This window comes from Desmodus rotundus, chromosome 6 (genome assembly GCF_022682495.2).
Source record: "Desmodus rotundus isolate HL8 chromosome 6, HLdesRot8A.1, whole genome shotgun sequence".
NCBI lineage: Eukaryota > Metazoa > Chordata > Mammalia > Chiroptera > Phyllostomidae > Desmodus > Desmodus rotundus.
Window position 1 is genome coordinate 112,603,008 of NC_071392.1, and position 22,210 is coordinate 112,625,217.

At 38.9% G+C, this 22,210-nt stretch overlaps 1 protein-coding gene across 10 annotated transcripts in view; it reads left to right on the top strand.

Moving 5' to 3' along the window:
* Positions 1 to 4,223: 4,223 nt before the first annotated feature.
* NCOA6 (nuclear receptor coactivator 6) overlaps positions 4,224 to 22,210 on the top strand; it is a 98,839-nt gene continuing 80,852 nt past the window's right edge. For 7 of the 10 annotated variants that reach the window (XM_053926497.2, XM_053926498.2, XM_053926500.2 and 4 more), the window contains exon 1: positions 4,224 to 4,441. The gene's annotated coding sequence lies outside the window, so the exon portion shown is untranslated. Of the gene's footprint in view, positions 4,447 to 19,132; positions 19,209 to 22,210 lie in introns of all 10 variants that reach the window. The other 3 variants (XM_053926501.2, XM_053926496.2, XM_053926499.2) reach the window with 2 other exon arrangements.

Consider the following 22,210-nt stretch of genomic DNA (forward strand, 5'->3'; position numbering starts at 1 on the left):
TACCTCATCCCAGAAGCCCTGACTCCAGGGCAAACTGGAGTCAATTTTGTGGGGGTCACAATAATATCTGTCATCTATCTAAGGCATGTATTATAAAAATTACAAAGTTAATAATTATTATAATTATAGATAGCATCTGTTGAACACTTACTGTGTGCCAGGCTCTATGCTAAATACTTTACGTGGACAATTTTATTTAATCTTCATTACGAACTCATGAGGTAGGTACTAATATTATGCCCATTTTTACAGATGGGAAGCTAGTAAAAAGGAGGTTAAGGGACTTGTCTAAGGTTCCTCATATGTTAAATGGAAAAACTGGGATTCAATCTCAGGATGTTCAACTCTTAATTTGTGCCTTAACCATTTGCACATCTACTAGGTAAACTATTTGTTATAAAGTATATTGTATACAGTATACATCAGATAAGTAGTTTTTAAACATGATGGCATTCATGCGTGCATGTATCCATCCATTGTATTCCAGGTACTTTGTTAGGCCCTGGAAATTCAGCATTGAATAAGAATTTTTTTATGGGTTTGCAATCTACATGGGGAATGAAACATTAAGGAAATAAGGACACAGATAATTAGGGTAATTGCCATCACAGAAAGCTCTATGAGGGATGCTATGAGAATGTATAACAGCAAAGTTAATCTGAGTCAGGGGTGGGGCGGCACCAGAAAAGTCCTCCCCAAGGAAGTGATGAGGGTGAGTAAGATTGAAGGGAAAAGATTAGATGTGAGATGTGAGAATGTCATTTTAGGCAAAGGGAATACTGGTGAGCAAGACAGACAAGGTCTTGCTCTCCTAGACTTTATATTCTTAATCACTTTTACTTTAGTTAGACTGCACTAGCTTGAGCTGCCATTAAAAAGCATAAAATTCACCTCATACTGAGAACTGAATTTTTGCTGACTATAAATGGAAGAGATGCTTGGAAATTTAAAAAGTTTTATGATGATATTCTCTCAGGCCTCAAATAGCTCCAAGATATAACACCTTGCTTTTTAAATTGGATATTTTGGCATTTCCTTCAAATCTTGGTTAAGAGATGAAGCTTCCTGATTTCAAAATTTGCTGCAAGGTAATAGTAATCAAAATATTGTGGTACTGCATAAGGATAAACATATCAATGGAATAGAATTGAGAGTCCAGAAATAAACCCATATATCTATGGTCAATTGATTTTTGACAAGAGTGCCAAAATTATTCAATGGAGAAAGAATAGTCTCTTCAACAAATGGTGCTGCTCCAACTGGATAGACCACAGACAAAGGGATGAAATTTGCCCCTTACTTCACATCACACAAAGTAACTCACAATGGATCAAAGCCCTAAATATAAGATCTAAAACTATAAAACTCTGACAAACATACAGATAAATCTTCACAACCTTAACTTTGGCAGTTTTTTTTTTTTTTTTTAGCTGTAAGACCAAAAGCACAAGCAACAAAATAAAAAATAAACTGGACTGTGTCCCAATTAAAAACTTTTATGCATCATAGGACCTCAAGAAAGTGAAAAGATAACCTCCACCAAATTGAGAAAATATTTGCAATCACTTATCTGATAAGGGTCTAGTACCCAGAATATATAAAGAACTTTCAGTTCAACAAGCCGATTAAAAGATGGGCAAAGGACTTGAATAGATACATCTCCAAAGAAGACATACCGATGGTCAACAAGTCTATGACAAAACTCTCAATCAATATAAGAAGTCACTAGGGATATACAGATCAAAACCACAATAAGATACCACTCTACATTTTTATAGGTTGGCTATAACAAATTTTTTTAAATCATTTTTAAGAAAGAAGTATTGGCAAGGGTTTGGAGAATTTGGAACCCTCATACATTGCTAGGGGGGATGTAAAATGGTGCAGCCACTGTGGAAAACAGTTTGGCATTTTTTTGATAAGACAAACACAGAATTACCATATGACCCAGCAATTCCATTTCCAGATATATATCCAAAGAACTGAAAACAGGTATTCAAACAAGAACTTGTACGTGAATAGTAGGACTATTCACAAAAGCCAAAAGATGCAAACAACACCAATGTTTATCAATGGATGAACGGGATAAACAAAATGTGGTATATTCATACCAGGACTATTATTCAGCCATAAAAACAAATGAAAGATTAGATTTTTAGATTAGATTTTTACTGTTTAGAGTCTTTCAGAGCTTTCTTACCTCTAGAAATTTTTGTAAGACTTAGAGGTATATGTAGTGTATGTATGTCATTTCAGCCTCTGGGCTGACTTCTGGCAGGACCTTGTTTCTGCCAGGATGAAATAACCAGAGTTTCTCATTTAGTCTTTCATATTAATGAATTGGCCAAGTAAGTCATTAATTGTACCATTATCCAAAGAGTCAGTCTTTGACTATGACTGATTTCCAGCCTAACACAAAAGAATATATGCTTACATGATTATGTGAAGTTCAATAAATGTCAAAATTGATCTATGGCACTAGAAGTCAAAATAGTGGTTACCTCTGGGGGAGCAAGTATTGACTGGGAGGGACAATATGGCGTGGGAACAAAGGAAACTTTCTGGGTTTATCTGTAACTTGATCTGGATGGTGGTAACACAGGAACATAGGTAAAAATTTATTAGGCATACACTTAAGATGTTTGCATTTTGCCTTATGTAAATTATACCTCACTTTTTAAAAGTTAAAAGAAAAAACTTAAAATTTTTTTCCAGGCTTTTCTTGTAAATCCTTTTGGTGTTAACTTCATCGGCTCAAAGGTCTAAGGTGTCCCCTTGTGACCTCATGTGGTTCTCTTTATTTTTCTCTGCCCTTGGGCCCAGCACCTAACACAATACCCAGGATTCATACACATAACACATATTAATTGAGCGCCTCCTCTTGTGCCAGGGACTGTGTTATGTGCTGAGGAGCCAGCGGTAAACAAAATGGATAGTCTCCCTCCTTATGGAGCCCACAATCTAGTGGTAAAGATAGGGAATAAATAACCTAGCACATCCTATTGAGGACAAGTAAAAGAACCTGTCTGGGGAGTGGTCAGAGAAGGTACCCTTGGGGTAGCAATATTGGAGGTGGGATCTGAGGGCTGAGGAGTTATTTAAGGGGGGGAAGGGGGAGTATTTTAGGTGGGAGGGATCAGCATGTGTTAAGGGTCCTGAGATGGAGAGAAGTACAGTATGTGAAGGAGGTCACTGTAGTTGCAGTCCAGAGAGAGGGGAAGAGGGCCCTGAGATATGTCTGGAGTTGTGGAAAGAGCAGCAGCAAGACATCTATTTGGCCTTTATCTTAAGAGCAATGTGGACCATCAAATTGTTTTAAATAGGGAAGGGGCATAATCAGATTTCTGACTTAGAAACATTACTCTCATGGAAGGGTAGAGAATAGATTGGAGGGGTACCAGAGAGGATGTGAAAAGGCCCTGGACAGTTTGGGCACCGGTCCTAGCATACAGCGTGTTCTCAATAAATAATTGTGGAATGAAAGAACTCCTGACTCCTTTTCTTAGCTGAAACCAGTATGCCTGAGCTTTGCAATAAGTTTACAATCCACCTGCTCATCTTCTGTCTTCCGTGATGCTTTTGTGGTAACAGACTCTTAACTCCCATTTTACAGATGATGAAGCTGAGGTTCAGAGTCAATGAAAAACACACAGCTATCAAGAGTGAAAGCCAGATCTGAATCCAGGCCTGTAGTCAGACATCAAACCCAGTGCTGAGGAGGCCCTCCTACATTTGAGGAGAGGGGAAGGCACCTGCTGAGTTTGCCGGAGTGATGGTGATGGGAAAATATAGAGAGGGACTTATAGGCAAATGATAATAAAGGCTAAACGTTATATTTATCACCATTCAAGTTATTACACACTATGTGTCAGATGCCGTACCAAGTGTTTTCCGTGCCGTAGCTCATTGCCTCTTTGCAAGCACAATTATTATCCCCATAGTTCAGATGGGTAAACTGAGGCTTGAAGAACTGAGTTGCCCAAAAACACTCAGTCAGAAGCCTCCCATAGGGCTGTGCAGTGACTCTGAGGTGGGGGCAGGAGCCACTGACATAGTTCAGCGCCATGATACAGAGAGATCTGTTGGGTCGCGGTACCAAGCTCTGCACTCAAGTGAGCGGATGCGCGCTCCGCCTCGCGCACTTCGAGACGTTTGGTCACGTGACCAGACCCCACCCACCCTGGTCCGCCCCGCCCCCTCCCGCACTCCCTCCCTCTCTCTCTCCCTCCCTCCCCCTCCCTCCCCGGCCCGGTCCGGCCCATCCCCCCTCCCCGCCGGCTCCCTGAGGCCCTGCCGGGTCGGGCTGCTGGCAGCCGGGCGCCGACGGCGGGACAGACGGGCGCGCGCGAGAACGGACGGACGAACTCACGGAGGGCCGCGGGCACGCACGGCCCGGGCCGGTGCTCCGAGGCCCGCCCTGGAGGGCTGGGGCCGCGCTCAGGTGAGGTGACGGCGACGCGAGCCCGTAAGGGGTGGGCCCGCCGGCCGTCCGTCCGCGGTCCCGGCCCGGTTGGCTCCGCTGGAAGGAGGCACTGCCCGGGCCCCGCGCAGAAAAATGGCGCCGGCCGACCGTAGAGCACGGCCCCTGTACGGGCCCAGCCCGGAGCCGCCCCGCCCGCCCGCCGTGCTCGAGTCCCCGTCGCCATGTTGGGGAGCGGACCCCGGGCCTGCGGGCGGGGGCGCTGGAGGGAGCTAGGGCCCGGCCGGGTTTGGAGAGGGTGCCGGACGCGCGGTTCCTTGGGGCGCTGAGGAGAGTGCAGGGTGGGCCGGGGTCTACACCGGGTGGCGCTTCAGACCCGAGGAACTGGCGGAGCCGGACGTGAGGTCGTGGCCAGGTCGCAGACACGGGACACTGGTCCAAACGGAACCAGGGTCGGGGTCCGTGGAGCTCAGCGTGGCAAGACCTGGAGCTGGGTTAGACTTTGGGCAGTGTTCAGGACCCCACAGCCGGTAGGCTCGGGAGGCGCGTGGGGCCCGAGCTCAGGCTGTCAGGACTGTGGCAGTTCTCTGGGCGGGGAAGAAGGGGCTGCTTAGAAATGGGGGCTCTTCGGGTAGCAGATTGAGGCAGTCATCAGAGTCGCGGGGCTGGATTGTAAGACCGTATAACTCCTAAGTGCCCCCAGGATCCTCCATTCCGTATTGGGGGAGCAACATAAAAAGGGAAGGGATTGATAAAGAAGAGAAAAAAGAGGGACTGAGGCTTGGGTGCAGGAACTGGCCAGCAAAACGGGTGCAAGAGAATGGAACTGGTTGGCAAAAAGAAAGAGTCTCCATCTACTTAGGGAGTTTGTGTGTGGCTTTAAAAGGAGGGGCTGGGGTGTTTGTGGGCGGTGACCCAACGTGTCTTCCCAGGAAGGGTACAGCCCACTGTTTTAAGAGCAGGGTCACCTGGGAGGTCATCAGAAAGGCATTATTGAATCCAGTAAGAGTAGTGAAGGAGTGAATGTGTAGAAACTAGAAAGGTCTTAGAGATCCTGTAGCAATTTCAGGGGATTTTATCTGAGACCTATAGAAAGGTAAAGTCGACTTCTCAAGATCTTAAAAGTTAGTGGCAGGGGGGCTACTGGCACTCAGGTCGGCTGCCTCACTCAACACACTGCCTTAGAAGACTTTGCTAGCAGGCAGAAAAATGTTAAGAAGTCAAACGTAGCAGCTTATGTCAAAGAAGTATTTATTTTGTTTCTGTAATGAGTTTGTGTTTGTCAGTTCAGAGGCTGAGAGGGATACAAAAAGTATAGGTAACCAGCTATTTGATAATTTCCAGCCGACCTCCATTTGTGGGAAGAAGTTATCTTCAGGACCCTTTTGACTCTAACTTTCTAGAGTTTTAAGAGATGCTGTTTTTCTTCTAGATGTTTACTATACAGCAAAGGGGCATAAAAAGCCTTTTAAAAATGTGGATAATGGTAGAGACCCAGGATCACTGTCATGATCAAACCTCAATTAAAGAGAAGAACTGAAAGTTCAAATAGGCTATGGGAGAGTTCTGAGGGAAGACTGTGCAGATCAATCACGATAGAGTGCTAGGGCTCCCATATAATCAAAAAGGACTGAAGTTTTTTTTTAATTTATTGATTTGAGAGAGGGAGGAGAGAGAGAAACATAAATTTGTTGTTTCACTTATTAATGAATTCATTGGTTGATTCTTGTATTCGCCCTCACCACCCACAACCTAACCAACTGAGCTACCCTGCCAGGGTCAAAAAGAACTTTCAACGAAAAGGTTATGAGGATGTTCATAACAATAAGATTTTCAATATATATTCAGTATGTGTGTGTATACCATATGTATATAAAAAATATGATTCATTTGTTCTGGGTCTTTCTAACTCAGGAAGGCCCAACTTTGTGCCATGGGCCCTGCTAATATCTAGTGAAGCTTATGTATTTTTAATAACATAAAATACATTTAATTACAAAGAAAACCAATTATATTGAAATATAATAGTTATTTTTTATTGGTTGATTTTAGAGAGAGCAAGGGAGAGACAGGATTTATTTTTGTGTGTATGTTTAAAGATTTTATTTATTTTTAGAGAGAGGGGAAGGGAGGAAGAGAGGGATAGAAACATTTATGAGTGAGAGGGAAACATTGATCCATTGCCTCTGGCATATCCCCCAGCAACCCAGGCACATGCCCTGACTGGGAATTGAACCAGTGACCCTCCAGTCTGTGGGATGGCACCCAACCCACTGAGCCACACCAGCCAGGGCAGAATTTATTTTCTTAGTCAAGTTCGTGGATCCCCCACCCCCTGAATTCTATCTGTGGACTCCTGTCTATGAACCCCAGGTTAAGAAACCCTACCCCTCCCACAAAATATGTCTTCCATTCAACATACATTTACTCTGTGCTAGATACCAGCTGCATGTCAAGCATTATGCTAAGCTTTGAGGATCCAAAGGTCTTTGGGGCAGTGTCTTTTCACTTTGGATATTCAGTCCCATGAGAGAAGTAGACATGTAAACAATGATAAATGCCAGAGAGTTATCAAAGGTTGTATGGACACAGAAGTGGGCATGTCTCTGCTCTAGGAACCAGGGAAGGTTTTGTGACAGGGTGACATGAAATGTGAAGGGGTTGCTAGATGGAAAGTTGGAGAGAAAAGTATTCCAGGCAGAGTCATGCATTTTTAGGGAATGTGATTGAATATGGCTAGAGAATGTGTGTGTGTGTGTAAGTGTGTGAAAGAGAGAGAGAGAGAGACAGGGAGAGGGAGGGAGGGAGGAGAAAGAAGAATAGAGAATGAGACAGGGAAGGTTGATTAGAATATGGTTGTGAAGGACCTTACTAATGAGTTTGGACTGAATTCTTAGCTGATAGGAGGAATTTTCAAGGTCTTTGAGGAGGGGACTGTATGATGAGATTTAATTTTTAGGAGACAAGTGGATGTTTAGAAGGAGGGTGAACTGGAGAGCAGGGAAAAAGTAATGAGGACTTGAACTAAGGCAAAGACTTGGAGCATTGGACAACATTAGAATTTGCAGGTGTTGATAGTTGATACTGTGAATGGTGAGAGTTTTTTAGATTTCCAGTTTGGAATGGTGGCTGTCAAAGTAAATAGATGAAAGGAAAATGAGGTGAGAATTGTCACAGATAATAAGGGAGAAGATTTTTTTGTCAGAGTAATTGACTTTTGGAAACCATTGCAAAACTGTTGAATGTGTAGGTTTTGCTTCAGGAAATTAGAGGTGTCAGCAGACATAAAAGTCAGGGAAATACAGGGGAAATATTCCTAGAGTGTAGGGAAATCACAGTTGTCTGTGGCAGGGGTCCACAAGCTATGGCCCATAGGTCAAATTGGGCCTGCCACCTATTTATGTAAAGTTTTATTGGAACACTAGCCCACTTATTCATTAACATATTGTCTTTGGTTCCTTTCACACTACCAGTGGCAGAGTTGAGTGGTTGTGACAGAATATGTAGCTTACAAAGCTGAAAATATTTACTATGTGGCCCTTAACAAAGACATTTGCTAGTCCCTGATCTGTGTGTGTCTTGATGTTGGGTGTTCAACTTCTGTTTAGCATTCTAGTTTCTATATGATGGAGATTAACCATTTTGGCTCTGTCCTTCTGGCCGCATCCGCCATGCCCTGTGTACCAGCAGCATGACATGGACCCCTGAATATTTGATATCGGTCAGTGATGCCAAGGTCTGCTGTTCTCAGTTCTGCTGTGTGGCAACTATGGTAATACCAGATTTTTACAGTTTAGACCATGCTGGGGCTTGTTTTGCCATTTTTCTATTTTGGGTTGTCTTTTTCAAAAGATTTCTTTATATTTTCTGATTATTAATCCTTTGTTATATGTATTACAGATGCCATTTTCCATCTTTGTTGTTAATCTTTTAAATCCCTTTAAGTTGTCTTTTGTTAAAAAGAAGTTCTGAATTTTAATAAAGTCAAGTTTATCAATCTATCCCCCCCACCAAGATTTTGAGGTTATTCTTTGTACTGTCTTCTTGAATCCATACTGATTTTTCTTTGATGTTTATATCTCTAATCCATCTGGAATCGACTCTTGTGTGTGGTTTCAGGTATGGTCCAGTTTCATTTTTTTCCCTATGTACAATTAATTATCCCAGCACCACTTATTGAATGTCTTTTGTTTTCAAATTGTGAGTTCTTTTGGTAGATTCCGAGGTCCTAATTCTAGTTCCACTGCTTGCTAATATTTGACCTTGGTCAAGTTGCCTCAGTTTCCTGATCTTTAAACTAGGATAATAGTATTTAACTCGTAGGGTTGTTGTGAAGATTAAGTGAGTTCATATAATATGTAAGAGAGCGTGGCACCTAGAAAATGCTTAATAATGTTACTTGTTATTTAGCATTATTATTCATATCTGATTCCCAGCAGTAAGCACAGAGGAGAGGCTTGATATGCTCAACACAATTGTAGAATTAGTTTGGTTTTCAGGACAATACAGAGTGGTTGAGAGCTAGGCTAAGGGTTGCAGGAGATGCTTCCAGGTTGTCTTGGTTGTAGGTGCTTCCTCAGACCCTCGGCTGAAATGGAACTCCTCCCACCCTAACACTTATTTTATAGAGAATTTCTGCAGCAGGGGATGCAAACTGGCAGCCTGTGTTTGGATTTGACCTGCAGGCACCTTTTGTTTGGCTCATACAATATATTTCTTAAGATTTTACTTATTTATTTTTAGAGAGGGGAAGGGAGGGAAAAGAGAGGGAGAGAAACATTAATTGGTTGCCTCTCACAGCCCCCAACTGGGGACCTGGCCTGCAACCCTGACCAGGGATTCGAACCCAGGACATTTTGGTTTGTAGGCTGGTGCTCCGTCCACTGAGCCACACCAGCTAGGGCTCATACAGTATTTTTAATGTCTTCAAAATGTATATAAATTTCAGAGTTTCTAACATCTTGAAAAATTGGAAGATCTTTCAACACCAGGCCCACATTCTCTCATAGCAGTACTATAAAAGCTGAAGCTTTTAGGTGGATATGTATTTCCTGGTTTCCTTCATGATCCTCATACTCAGTTGCTTTGCACATTTACTTTTATCACCCTGTAGGCATTTAATTTTCTGATTCTTACTGAGGTTTTAAATATTATCTCTCCTAAGTCAACAAATGATATATTGGGATAGGGTCAGGACAGAAATTTGACAAATGAGTTTGTGGGCAGGAAAAAACTAAAATCTGTTTCTAAGGCTGACTCATACTTGATCATAATGAATAAAATAATTGAAATTAAAAGATGAGGTGAAATTTAGTTCAAATCACTGAATATTTAGGCATCTACTATGTACTGCATACTACATTAGAAATTACCACATTGGTAATAGAAGAAAATTAGCTGGTCAGCTTTATGAAATACTATAGAAGAGGTCTTTTTACTTATATAGAGCTGTTTTCCTAGAGAGCAGTTGGATGAGAGGTAGGAAGTATAGGAATTCATTCATTTGTCAGACCTTTATTGTCCCCTACCATGTACATTTGGCTGGGACTCTGTAGGACATGAGGATGAGTCTAGCCAAGGTTTAAGTGTCATGTGGATTTTGTGTAAGGTGTGATGGACCTGGGATATCATAGAATGGTACCTGGAAGAGGTAGTCTTTGAGTGGAGCTGCCAAGAATGGTTAGGATCATAACACTTGGAGATGAGGCAGGTTTTTGCAGGCTGAGTGAAAGTATGATTATAGAGATGGATATTTAGGAGAGGAAAGAGTCCAGTTTGGCTGGAGAACAAGGTTATAACAGGGCTGCTATAAAGAGTTAAGGCTGGAAATTGAGATTGAACGATAGCAGCAGTAATAATAGTAGAAGGCCACATTTTTGCATGCATACTATTTGCCAGATAGTATGCCAAGCATTTTATAGTAGTATTTCATTTAAACCACACAACAACCCTGTGAGATAGACACTACTTTTATTTTATTTATTTATTTTTTTACAGATAGAGAGACTGAGGCATAGAGCTAATAAATTTTTTAAAATTTTATTTATTCATTTTTAGAGAGGAAGAGAGAGAGAGAAACATCAATGTGTGGTTGCCTCTCACACATCCCCCACCAGAGACCTGGCCTGCAACCCAGGTGTGTGCCCTGACTGGGAATCGAACCAGTGACCCCTTGGTTTGCAGGCTGACACTCAATCCACTGAGCCACACCAGCCAGGGCGGCATAGAACTAACAATTGATGGAAAAAGAACTTGAGTGGAGACAGTCCAAAGCTTGTCTTCTTAGTTTTTGTGTGCTATACAACTGAATCATGGAAGACTTTGAATCCTTTTCCCTTCCAAGCTAGGAAGTTTGGACTTAATTGACTAATGAGGAGTCCTCAATAGTTTTTAGCCATATGATAAGATAATTAAAGCAGTACATTAGGAAAATAAGCTTGGTCATGAAGTGTAAGGAACAGCATGGGGAGAAAGGAGAGAGATGGAACTAGTTTGCTCTCTCACTCCTCACTAGATTGGGTGCTCCTTGAGGGCTGGCTGGGCTTGTGTCTGTTCCTCCCTCCCTCCTTGTGGCTCCCATGTCTATCTACCTAGTGTGTTACCTTGCACATTTATTTATTGAAAAAAATTTAATCTTTTTATGTCTCACCTTATTCTAAAAAGACAAGGTGGCTGCCTAGGAGGTCAATAAACATTTGCTGAGTTAACTAATAAATGAATAGAGATATATAAATATGTACATAAAGGGAGTACTAGGACTTTGTTAGAGGGAGTAATGCAGCCCTAGAATTTGGTGATAAATTATATTTTATATATAAACCCTATAAAGCAAAAAATCAGAACCATCGTTTTCTTTAACTTGTGAGGAATTGTGATTAATGTTAAGTATTACATTAGAAATTGTACTCATTTTTGAACTCATAGAAACAGAGAGTAGAATGGTGGTTTCTGGGGGCTGGGAGGTGGGGAAAATGGGGAGATGTTGGTCAAAGGTCACAAACTTCCAATTATAAGGTGAATAAGTTCTGGGGACCTAATGTACAGCATAGAGATTAGAGCTAACAATAGTACATATATACTTGAAAGTTGTTAAGAGAGTAGATCTTAAATGTTTTCAACACACACAAGTAATTATGTGAGATGATACATGTGCTAACTACCCTTGTTACATTTATTATATATTTTTCAATATATACATGTACCCATCTTATACACCTTAATTAATGTATACAACTTATGTTTATTATATCTCAATAAAGCTGGGAAAAACAATGTCATTTAATGATTAGAGGACATTTATACTTGAAATAGGTATTTAGGTTTACATTTAGCATTAAGCCGATGCAAATCCCCCCCACCCTCACACCCACCCCATACACAAGACGACAACAAAAGTTCTTATTAACTAGTTCCTTTACTGCTACTGAACCATTGAATATAGAACTGATATTAGTTCCATAGTATCGTTTATGTACATTTTCTAAAGATCAGACAGCAGCTGTCTCTCACAGGAAAAAATAGTTGCAAATTTGTGAATCAGATTCCTGTTTTGGATTTTTACTGAGAGAAATTATTTATTAGATTAAGTCCCTTGCCATAATTTTAAATGTTATATGGAAGTAAGATTGTTTCTCCTATAAAATACAGGCTTAAAAAAATTCAAACACTTGGAGAAATTCACAGACACTGTGGTTAATACCAAATAATCAGTGAAAGTGGGAAGATAGGTAAACCATCATCTGACTAGACATAACAGAGATAGCTTAGTATACCTTAAATAATGGATTTATTGAACAGTCTCATTGTGGATATTAGTTAACAACAGTTTGTGCATACACACGCATGCATATATCAGTGTGAAATATATTGATAGAACTAAATATAATTAAAGTTGAATCTAGGAATACTTCTTAAAGAAAATGAGCCTTTTAAGTTCTTTTAGGTTGTGTTATTCTTCAGTGAATGAGGAGATGATTCATTCAGACGCATTGAGATTAGAATAAGTGCGAAGGATTTAATTAGTATAGTCAGTGTATGTTGACTGCCTACCAGCATTGAAAGATGTGTACAGTTGATGGGTAATTAGTTTCTGCCTCTCAGTAAACTCATTCATCGGGGGAAGTGATGTGAACATAAATAAAAAGAAGGGAAACAGTGGTTTAAATGAGATATAAGTACTATGGGAATTCAGAAGAGAGAGAGCACTTCAACTTGAGGATCAGGGCAGGCTTCATGGAAAAGGTGGTGTATTACTTTCCCAGGTATGGTTACAAACTGGATGACTTAAAACAAAAATGTATGTGGGGGGAGGGGGAGTACAAGGGGGATAAATGGTGATGGGAAGAAAAACAAAATAAAATGAAATTAATCTCTGACAGTTCTTGAAGCTACAACCTTGAATTCTTGAGTTCTTGAATTCAGGGTTTCAGCAGGGCAATGTTCCCTCTGAGACTTTGAGTAGAATCCTTCCTTGCCTCCTCCTAGCTTCCATCAGTGTTTCTTGGTTTGTAACTGCATCAGTTTACTCTCTGCCTCTGTTGTCACATGGCATTTTCCCTATATGTCTCCAGACTTCTCTCTTCCTAGAGGAATATCAGGCATATTGGAATAAGGGCTTACCCAACTCCAATATGACCTCCTCTTCACTAATTACCATATTTTGCTGTGTATAACAGTTTTTTGCCCAAATTTTTGAGGGAAAAAAAAAGGATGCTCATTATACATGGTATAATGATTATATACCATGGGTATAATAATCCTGTGTACAATGTGCACAAAAACGTGGATGTGCATTTTATAGAGCAAAAACAGTACATCTGCAGTGACCCTACTTCCAAATCAGGTCACATTCTGTGGCCCTGGGGGATTAGGATTTATATTAATATATCTTTTGTGGGAACACAATTAACTAATAACAGGTGACATGATAAAGAGGTATTAAATTAAAATTGACTAAATAGGCCCTGGCCAGGTGACTCAGTTGGTTGGAGCGTCATCCCATACAAAAAGGTTGCAGGTTCCATCTCTGGTCAGGGTGTGTACAGAAGGCAAACAGGTGATCTTTCTCACGTTGAAGTTTCTCTCTCTCTCTCTCTCTCTCTCTCTCTCCCTCCCTCCCTCCCTCCCTCCCTCCCTCCCTCCCCCTTCCTTCTCTCTCCTTCCTCTCTCCTTCCCTTGCTCTCTAAAATCAATAAAATCATATCCTTGGATGAGGATTAAAAAAATAAAATTTACTAAGTAAAAGGAAGGGTAAGATTACAACAAGGAGAGAAGAACCAGAAGGAATGATGGACATAGAAAAAGAATATAAGGAGTATTTAGGAAATGAAATAGTGAGAAGTGTGGCTTGCTGGTGTGTTGAAGAGTTGTGGGGAGATAAATCCAGAGTAGTTTCATGGGGCCCTAAATGGCAGATCTGGGCCATTTGAATAGTTCTGAGTGGGTAGTGTGTGGGAGCAAGACAGCACTGCAGAATTTTGAAATGGTGGATAACTGATCCAAGCTTTGAACAACTAATTCAAGCTTTAGGGAGATCTGTGATCAGGATTGTGGATAAGTAGATAACTTGAGGAAGAACAGATGGTTGATGATGTAACACACCCAGCTTCCCTCATTTGCCTATGCCAGTAACTTTTCACCAGTCGAGAAATCCCTTTTAGGAAAAATCAAAACCAAAAATGAAACAACAAAAACCATGACAACAAACTGAGGATTTTTATTAGCCTCTTAGTCATCTATGGGCATTGAGATAGATCAGCTTTTAGGGTCTCTATTTAAAAGCCTCTCCATGGATATCAGTAATAATAATCATGTTGCTCTACATTTTCTTTCAGTCTTTTCTTCAGAATCACCTTTTTTCCATCCTATTTTTTATGTCTTGATTTTTCTCTGAACCCTTTTCAGTTTTTCCATATCTTTTTAAAACATCTGACTAAAGGTAAGAATTGAGGAAGATTATGTATGGTATAAGCCAATGATACTCTTTTTCTCTGTTCTTTTAGTGATAGTTGACCTTTTGTCCACAATAGGACTGTATTCAAATTGTGAATGCTCTTTCAGATCGTGGTCAACGGTAGTCCTGAGGTGCTTTTTCTTATTTGTGCCTACGCAGTTTTTCCTGATTCTTTATTTGCATTGTTCATATTTTCTCTGAGAACATGTGTCCTCAAGAAATTTTAAAAATTATATTTAAATGTTACAAATAAGTACATAACTTCCTAGTCATTATCATATACATATAGCCTTTACAAGTTTAATTTGTATAGTTTTCTTATAGACTTTTTTTCATTTGGCAATATATTCATGCACTTTTCCACTTGTCTATATAGTTATCATTTTTAATGGATACATAATAACCAAAGTTTAAATACTCTTTGGTTATTTTGGATTTGGGTAATTGCCAGTTTTTATTTTGGGTTTGCAATTCTAAATTGTACTGCTATGACATCTCTTTGTAAATTTTTTCCTCAATTTTTTTCATAGAGTATTTTCTCTGAAATGATTCAGTTGGGTCTAAGTATTTAACCATATTGTCAAAATATTCTTTAGAACACCTACCAGTTTATATTGCCACTAACCACTAGCTAATATTAGATTTCACTTTTTTTTTGTCCAGTATAATAGTGGTATCTCACAGTTTTTTTGGGGGGGGGTTGATATTTTAAAGTTTTACTATAAAAATTTTAAACATACAGAAAAACTCACCCAGAAATAGTATAATGAACACCCTTTTACCCATTGCCTATATCTAGCATGTTGCCATATGCTTAATAATATACTAATTATGTTAAACCTTTTTAAAAAAATCCTCACCTGAGGATATGTTTTATTGATTTTAGAGAGAGAGGAAGGGGGACGCAGGAGAGAGAGAAAGAGAGAAACATCATTGTGTGAGAGACATAGGTTGCCTCCTCTATGCTCCCCAACCAGGGATCAAATGATCAAATCCGCAACCTAGGTATGTGTCCTGGCTGGGAATCAAACTTGCAACCTTCTGGTGTGTAGGACAACACTCCAACCAAACCTACCTGGTCAGGGCTGTTAAATCTTTATTTTATTTATTATATTTTATTTTATTTTTTTATTTTTATGTTATTTATTTTATTTCCTTTAATTTGGAGGGGTTCTACTTTTTAAATTTATTTACTATTAATTCTTTTTTTAAATTGTTGTTCAATTACAGTTGTCCTCATTTTTCCCCTATTACTCTCCCCTGCCCTACACACCCCCGACCTTAAAATCCATCTCTTACAAATAAGAACATTATCCTGCATAATCACAGTACCATTCACACACCTAACAAAATTATCAGCAGTTCCTTAATATTACCTAACATCAAGTAGTATTAAGTTTCTCCAATTATTTCCAAAATGTTCAAAGTGGAATCAAATTAAGTACCATGCATTTCATGTGCATGTTGTTATTTTTGTAGTTCTTTAAAAACCTGTAACAATTCCCATTTGCTTCCTCACCTTTTTTTCCCCATGGCATTGAGACCAGAGTTTTGTTGTTGAATTTGCCACTTCTGGATTTGTCTGTTTTCTTTGTGGTATTTAACTTGTTTCTTTATTCTTTGTATTTCCCTAAACTGGAAGGTTTAAAGACTTGATTATATTCTAGTTAAACATTTTGGCAAAGATAATTAATAAATATTCTTCGCATTGCATGGTATTACAAGGTACATAAATATCAGGTTTTTCCACTGTTGATGGTAATTTTAGTCACTGGGTTCAAGTTGTGACTGCCACATCTCTCCGTTGTGAAGTTGCATTTATTTTCTTTGTGACCTGCAAATAAATAAATACACACACACACAAACACATATTTATCATTGATGAACATTTTTTAAATCTTGTTTTATCTAATTTTCGTATTATTTGACCATTTGTTTAGTGAAGATTTGGTATTTTCCTTTCAAGTGTTTCTACTATGCGTTTTAAAATTTTACTCAGTGAAAAAATTGGTGCGTTGTTATAAAAAATAAATGTAAAGTTTCAAAATATGGTGAAAATAAAACATAATTTAACCAAAAAAAGTACAGATTGTAATATATATAATGAGGCATTTCTTTGAGAGGATCTTGTGATGCTTTTTTGTTTTTTAAAGATTTTATTTATTTATTTTTAGAGAGAGGAAGGGAGGGAGAAAGTGCAGGAGAGAAACAATGATGTATGCTCCCAACTGGGGCCCATGCTGCAATCCAGGAATGTGCCCTGACTGGGAATTGAACCAGCAACCTTTTGATTCACAGGTTGGCATGGCACTCAGTCCACTGAGCCACCCCAGCCAGGGCTCTAGTTTCTTTAAAATGAAGTATTTCACTTGTAGAGAAGTGTCACATACGAAGTTTCCCTACTACTGAGAAGTTTTGGACAAATTGTTGACTTGAACCTTAATTTTTCCATCTGTTCCATGAGGGTATTTGACCAAATTATTGCCAAGGTCTCTCTCTAGTTCTTACCTGGCTCAGATTCTTGTCAAGTTATTTTTAGAGAATTTTTTTATTCCTAGATTGTAGGATTTGGTCAACTTTTTAGATGAGATTGGGTGTGTTCAGGGTGGTATGGCCATAGATAGGATTTGGTCAACTTTTCAATGTCATTTGTATGTTTAGAGCACGGATTAAAAGACTGATGCTCCAAACATATTATTTTTTTTTTATTGTAGTTTTACGATTGAAAGAACATGGTGGTGTTTATAAGTAGAGCATGATGTATCCCTGGCTGGTGTGCCTCAGTGGACTGAGTGCTGACATGCAAAATGAAAGGTCGTAGGTTTGATTCCCGGTAGGGGCACATGCCTGGATTGTGTCCAGGTTCCCCAGTTGGGAGCACGTGAGAGGCAGCCAATTGATGTATCTCTCACACATTGATGTTTCTCTCCCTCTTTTTCTCCCTTCCTTCCCCTCTCTCTAAAAAGTAAATAAATAAAATCTTTAAAAAAAGAACATGATGTATTAAGTAGTTTTTCTCTAAATTTTACTTTATCCACCTACTGTGATATCTAGCAAGAAGGGAAAAATCTCATTGAGCCTCTGATGTTTTCTTTTGGTTTACAATGTGCATGATTAAACTATTAACTATATCTGTGTTAGGATGAGTACTAGTTTTAGGAATCTAAAATTTAATATTTTACTAATTTATCTTTTGTTTCTTATACTGATATGTCAGAATTGAAGTTTAAGAGTTAATTTTATTAATATTTCTTAATTTCTTAAGTTGTCTGTTATCACAACCAAGAGTAAACCAGTGTTGTTACAGTATTGAAATGCCAATCACCTTGACAGGCATTGTGTTGATTCTTTCAGGGAACTAAATTCCTATGATTAGGCTGGAGATTTACATAAATTTTCCCTTGGAGGTCTGGACTTGGGAACAGGAAGCATGTACTGGTTTTATAAGAACCTCACAAGAGGGTATAGGGAGGATAAGATAGGGTCTTACTTTAGTTGTCACATGGCACATTGTCTTTGATAGTTCAGATACTTAAAATGCCTTATAAATTATCCTGAAACAGTTAAGGCTGTGTGGTTAAAGACCAACTTAATTTCTTAAGTAATATAAGTATAATATCTAGACTTAGGTTTATAAGGCAGATGATGTAGGAATTTTAGGATGAAAGCATATGAAATAATAATTAACATTCTTGATAAATAGTTCTGGAGTTTTCTTAAACCTAGAAGGAACCTGAGATTCTGTTTAGCTCTAGCTTAGTGATTCATCCTCTCATTTTATAATTTAGAAATCTTAGGCCCAGAGAGACTGTGTCCTGCCCAAAATCATACAACAGTTTTGTGGAAGGATCACAACTAGAATTCAAGGCACACCCTACCACGCTCAACCTAGCTCTCTTTCTATTCTGTTACCTTGTTTCATTATTATAAATAATGCTAGTCTATTCTCAAGATATACTCAGTTGATTTTACTGCTAATAACTTAACATTTGTCTGTATGAAAACAGTTTAAAAAGTGAACATCGAGGTTAGGAAATCATTGCATGGGCATTTGGCTTTGTTTAATTTCCTTATATGAATGATGCAGCAGCTGTGATGGTGCACAGTTGTGAAGCCAGGACATCTGTGTTTTGCATTTATTTGTCTGCTTGCTTGTTTTTGTTTTACAGTTGTCATCTGTAATAAATTTTTTAAGAGAATAAATGTTAAATTGAAAAATACGATCAGCATATTTATAATTTTACAACAGAAAGAGCAGGAAAGTGACAAGAAATACTAAGTCTATAGCTAACTGCATATGTGATGTAGGGCAAATCGTGTAACCCCTGTGGGACTCTGTTTCAGCTCCCCACTTAATGAGAATCTTTCAGGGGTTCTCTCCAGGACAAATGAATTGATTTTTAAATATTTGTTAATTGAAGTGCAACATGCATAATGTGAAGTGCACAAATCATAAAGATACTGAATTATAAAATGAGCACCCTAGTGTAATCACTACTGATTTTGAAAAACATCCTTGATGATTATGATAAGCTTTCCTTGGTCAAACAAACAAACAAACAAGAAAACCCTGGACTTGAGACTGTAGATACTCTCATGTCTTTACTACTCTTTCTAGAGTGAAATTAGCAGAAACAGTGGTAGAGAGAACGAATTTGGGCAGTCATGAAAATTTTACCTTGAAGAGGTTTATTGTGCTTATATGTTTAGTCTTCTGATGTTTCTCTTCTTCCTCTTTGCCCTTTTTCCTTTCTGTCTAGGTCCTGGATAGAATGGAGAGGGGTCCTACTGAACCACTAACTATCTTTTCTGAGAGTGGTCAGAGTTCTTACACAGGTCTGTTGATTCTATGACTACAAATGCAAGTTTGATTTATAAAAGACTTGGTATCTACTTAAACAAAGGATTGAATTAAAAAGATATTTTTACTTTTAAATAAAAGAAGGCCTTTTGATCTCAGTGTCTGTAGAATATTTTACTTTGGCAAGCTGCATTTTGACCTGTGGATTGGACCCACAGTGACTGAGTTAAGGTCTGCATAGTAGAAAAGCAGTTGTTGAGTCATGTCTTTATCAGTTCTGTTGGAAATATGTAATATGGAAGAATTCTTTATTGGTTACATGGAAAGTACAAAGAAAAGATGAAAAGGTGAATATTTTAGTTGTCCATGATTGTGGATGGGATTGGAGTCATGGATAAATCCAAGAAGGAATATAATTATTTATTTGGTCCTCTTTCTGATGCTCTTAGAATTCATACCATTGAAAAAAATTAAAAGTACCTTGCAAGTCTCTGATTCAGAGAAGGGCAAGTGTATATAGTTGGTTTGGGGGTTTTTTCATTAATCTACCCATCTCATCACCATGAATGAACTTTATCATTAACCAGACATAAAAACTCTAGCTCATTGATTTCCCAAACCTTTCTTCACATTCAAGTCACCTATGGAGCTTGGCAAATTACTAATGTCTTTATTTTTCTACCTTCCCTCCCCACACATACCCCTGCATTGGGATTTTGTTATTTAATTGGCCTGAGCTTTGGAATTTTTATTTATTTATTTTTCAAAATGTTTTTCTTATTTATTTTTTTAGAGGGGGGAGGGGAGGGAGAAACAGGGAGGGAAACATCTATCAGTTGCCTCTTTCCTGCCCCCAACTGGGGACCTGGCCCACAACCCAGACATGTGCCCCGACCTGGGATTCAACCAAGGACTTTTCAGTTTGCAGGGTGATGCCCAACCCACTGAGCCACACTAGTCAGGGCAGCTTTGGAATTTTTAAAAGATGCTTAGGTGATTCTAGAGTGCAGATAAGTTTGGAACCTCTGCTCTAGCTACTTAAAGTAGATCTGGCCACTGTGCAACTTAACCTTTTTGGGGGGGCATAAATATTTACATAAATATATAAATAAGGGGATAAATATTTTGATTTAAGAATCCTGTGCTTTATACCTAAGTTGTTACTAGAATGTAAGCTCCATAAAAGCAAGTACCGTGTCTGTATTTTCTTCACCATTATATCTTTAGCATTTAGAACAATACCTGGCATATATTGCATACTTAAATCATTTGTTGAATGAGTGAATGAAGCTATCAGTCTCTGGTGAGCTGAGAGTATGCTTTTACCTAATACTCTAGTGGTCTGAGATATGAAGTGGGATGGTATTGAAGAGCCCATCCTCTATAATCTGACTGCTGGGTCTCAAATCATGGCTTTGCCACTTACTAACTGTATGACCTTAAGCAAGTTTCTTCTCTGTGCCCCAACTTCTTCACTGGTAAAATGGGAGTTATAGAATCCATTCCATGAGTTTGTTGGGGATACAAATTGTGTTAATAATGCAAAGCACTCAGAACAATGCCTGATGCATAATACTGTTCTGTAAGTTTTAGCTCCTGTAGAATTCAAGAAGCCCTGGTTTCTCTGCAGTTTGGGTAATTTATGTGTAGAATACTGTTTAAGGACTAAGATAGAATAATAGAATCAGCTGCATTAAATGTAAAGAAAGCTTAACAAAGTGATTTTTTTGTCAACTTAATGAGGTATGATTTACATACAGTAAACTGCGTGCATTTGAAGTGAAACATGTTTTGATGAGTTTCAACCAATGTATTTATTAGTTTATAGTATTTCTTATGAAGTAACTGCCACAGTCAAGTACAGAAAATTTCCATTTCCTTAAAAAGTTTCTTTTTTTTTCAAAGCTTTTATTTATTTATTTTTAGAGATAGAGGAAGAGAGGGAGAGAGAAACATAGATGGGTTGCCTCTTGCACGTCCCCAATGGTGACCTGGCCCACAACCCAGGCATATGCCCTGACCTGAAATCAAACTGGCAACCTTTTGGTTTTCAGTCTGTAGCTCAACCCACTGAACCACACCAGCCAGGGCCCTAAAAAGTTTCTTATACTCCTTTTCAGTCTGTCCCTCCCAGTGCCCCCACCTATACTATATTGCTTTGCTTTTTTAGAATTTTGTATAAATACATTCATATATTATATTCTTTTTTTGTGCTAACTTTCATTCAGTATAATGATTTTGATATTTATCCATGTTTGTTTATCCATTCACCAGTGATGGACATTTAGATTGTTCCAATTTTGATAATTGTGAATAAAGCTACTATAAGCATTTCTGTACAAGTGTTTGTGTAGACATGTTTTTATTTATCTTGGGCAGATCCTTAGCTGTGGGATTGTTAGGTTATATCCTATAGTATCTAACTTTTTATTTCATTTAAAGATTTTATTTATTTATTTTTAGAGAGAAGGGAAGGAAGGAAGAGAGGGAGAGAAACATCAATGTGCAAGAGATACATTGATTGATTGCCTCTAACATGCCCCCCAACTGGGGACCTAGCCCGCATCCCAGGCCTGTGCCCTGACTGAGAATCGAACCAGCGATCTTTGGGTTCTCAAGCCAGCACTCAGTCCACTGAGCCACACCAGCCAGGCCAGTACCTAACTTCTAAAGAAATTGCCAAATAATGTTAAAGGAAGTGAATATTCAGCAAGATTTCCAAGGAGGGTGCATTTGTTTTTTATTTATTATTACATTAAAAATTACCACAAATTTAGCAGCTTAATAAAACACACAATTTATTATGGCACATTTTCCATGGGTTAGGAATCTGGGCACAGCTTAGGTGGGTCATCTGTTTCAGGTCTCTTACAGGCAACAGTCAAGGTGTCAGAGAGGGTTGAAGTCTCCTCTCAATGCCTGACTAAAGAAGGAATTGCTTGTGAGCTCACTTGGTTGTGGACAGAATTCACTTCCTCAAGGGATGGTGGGTTAAGGGCCTTGATTTCTCACTGGCTATTGACTGCAGGCTATTCTC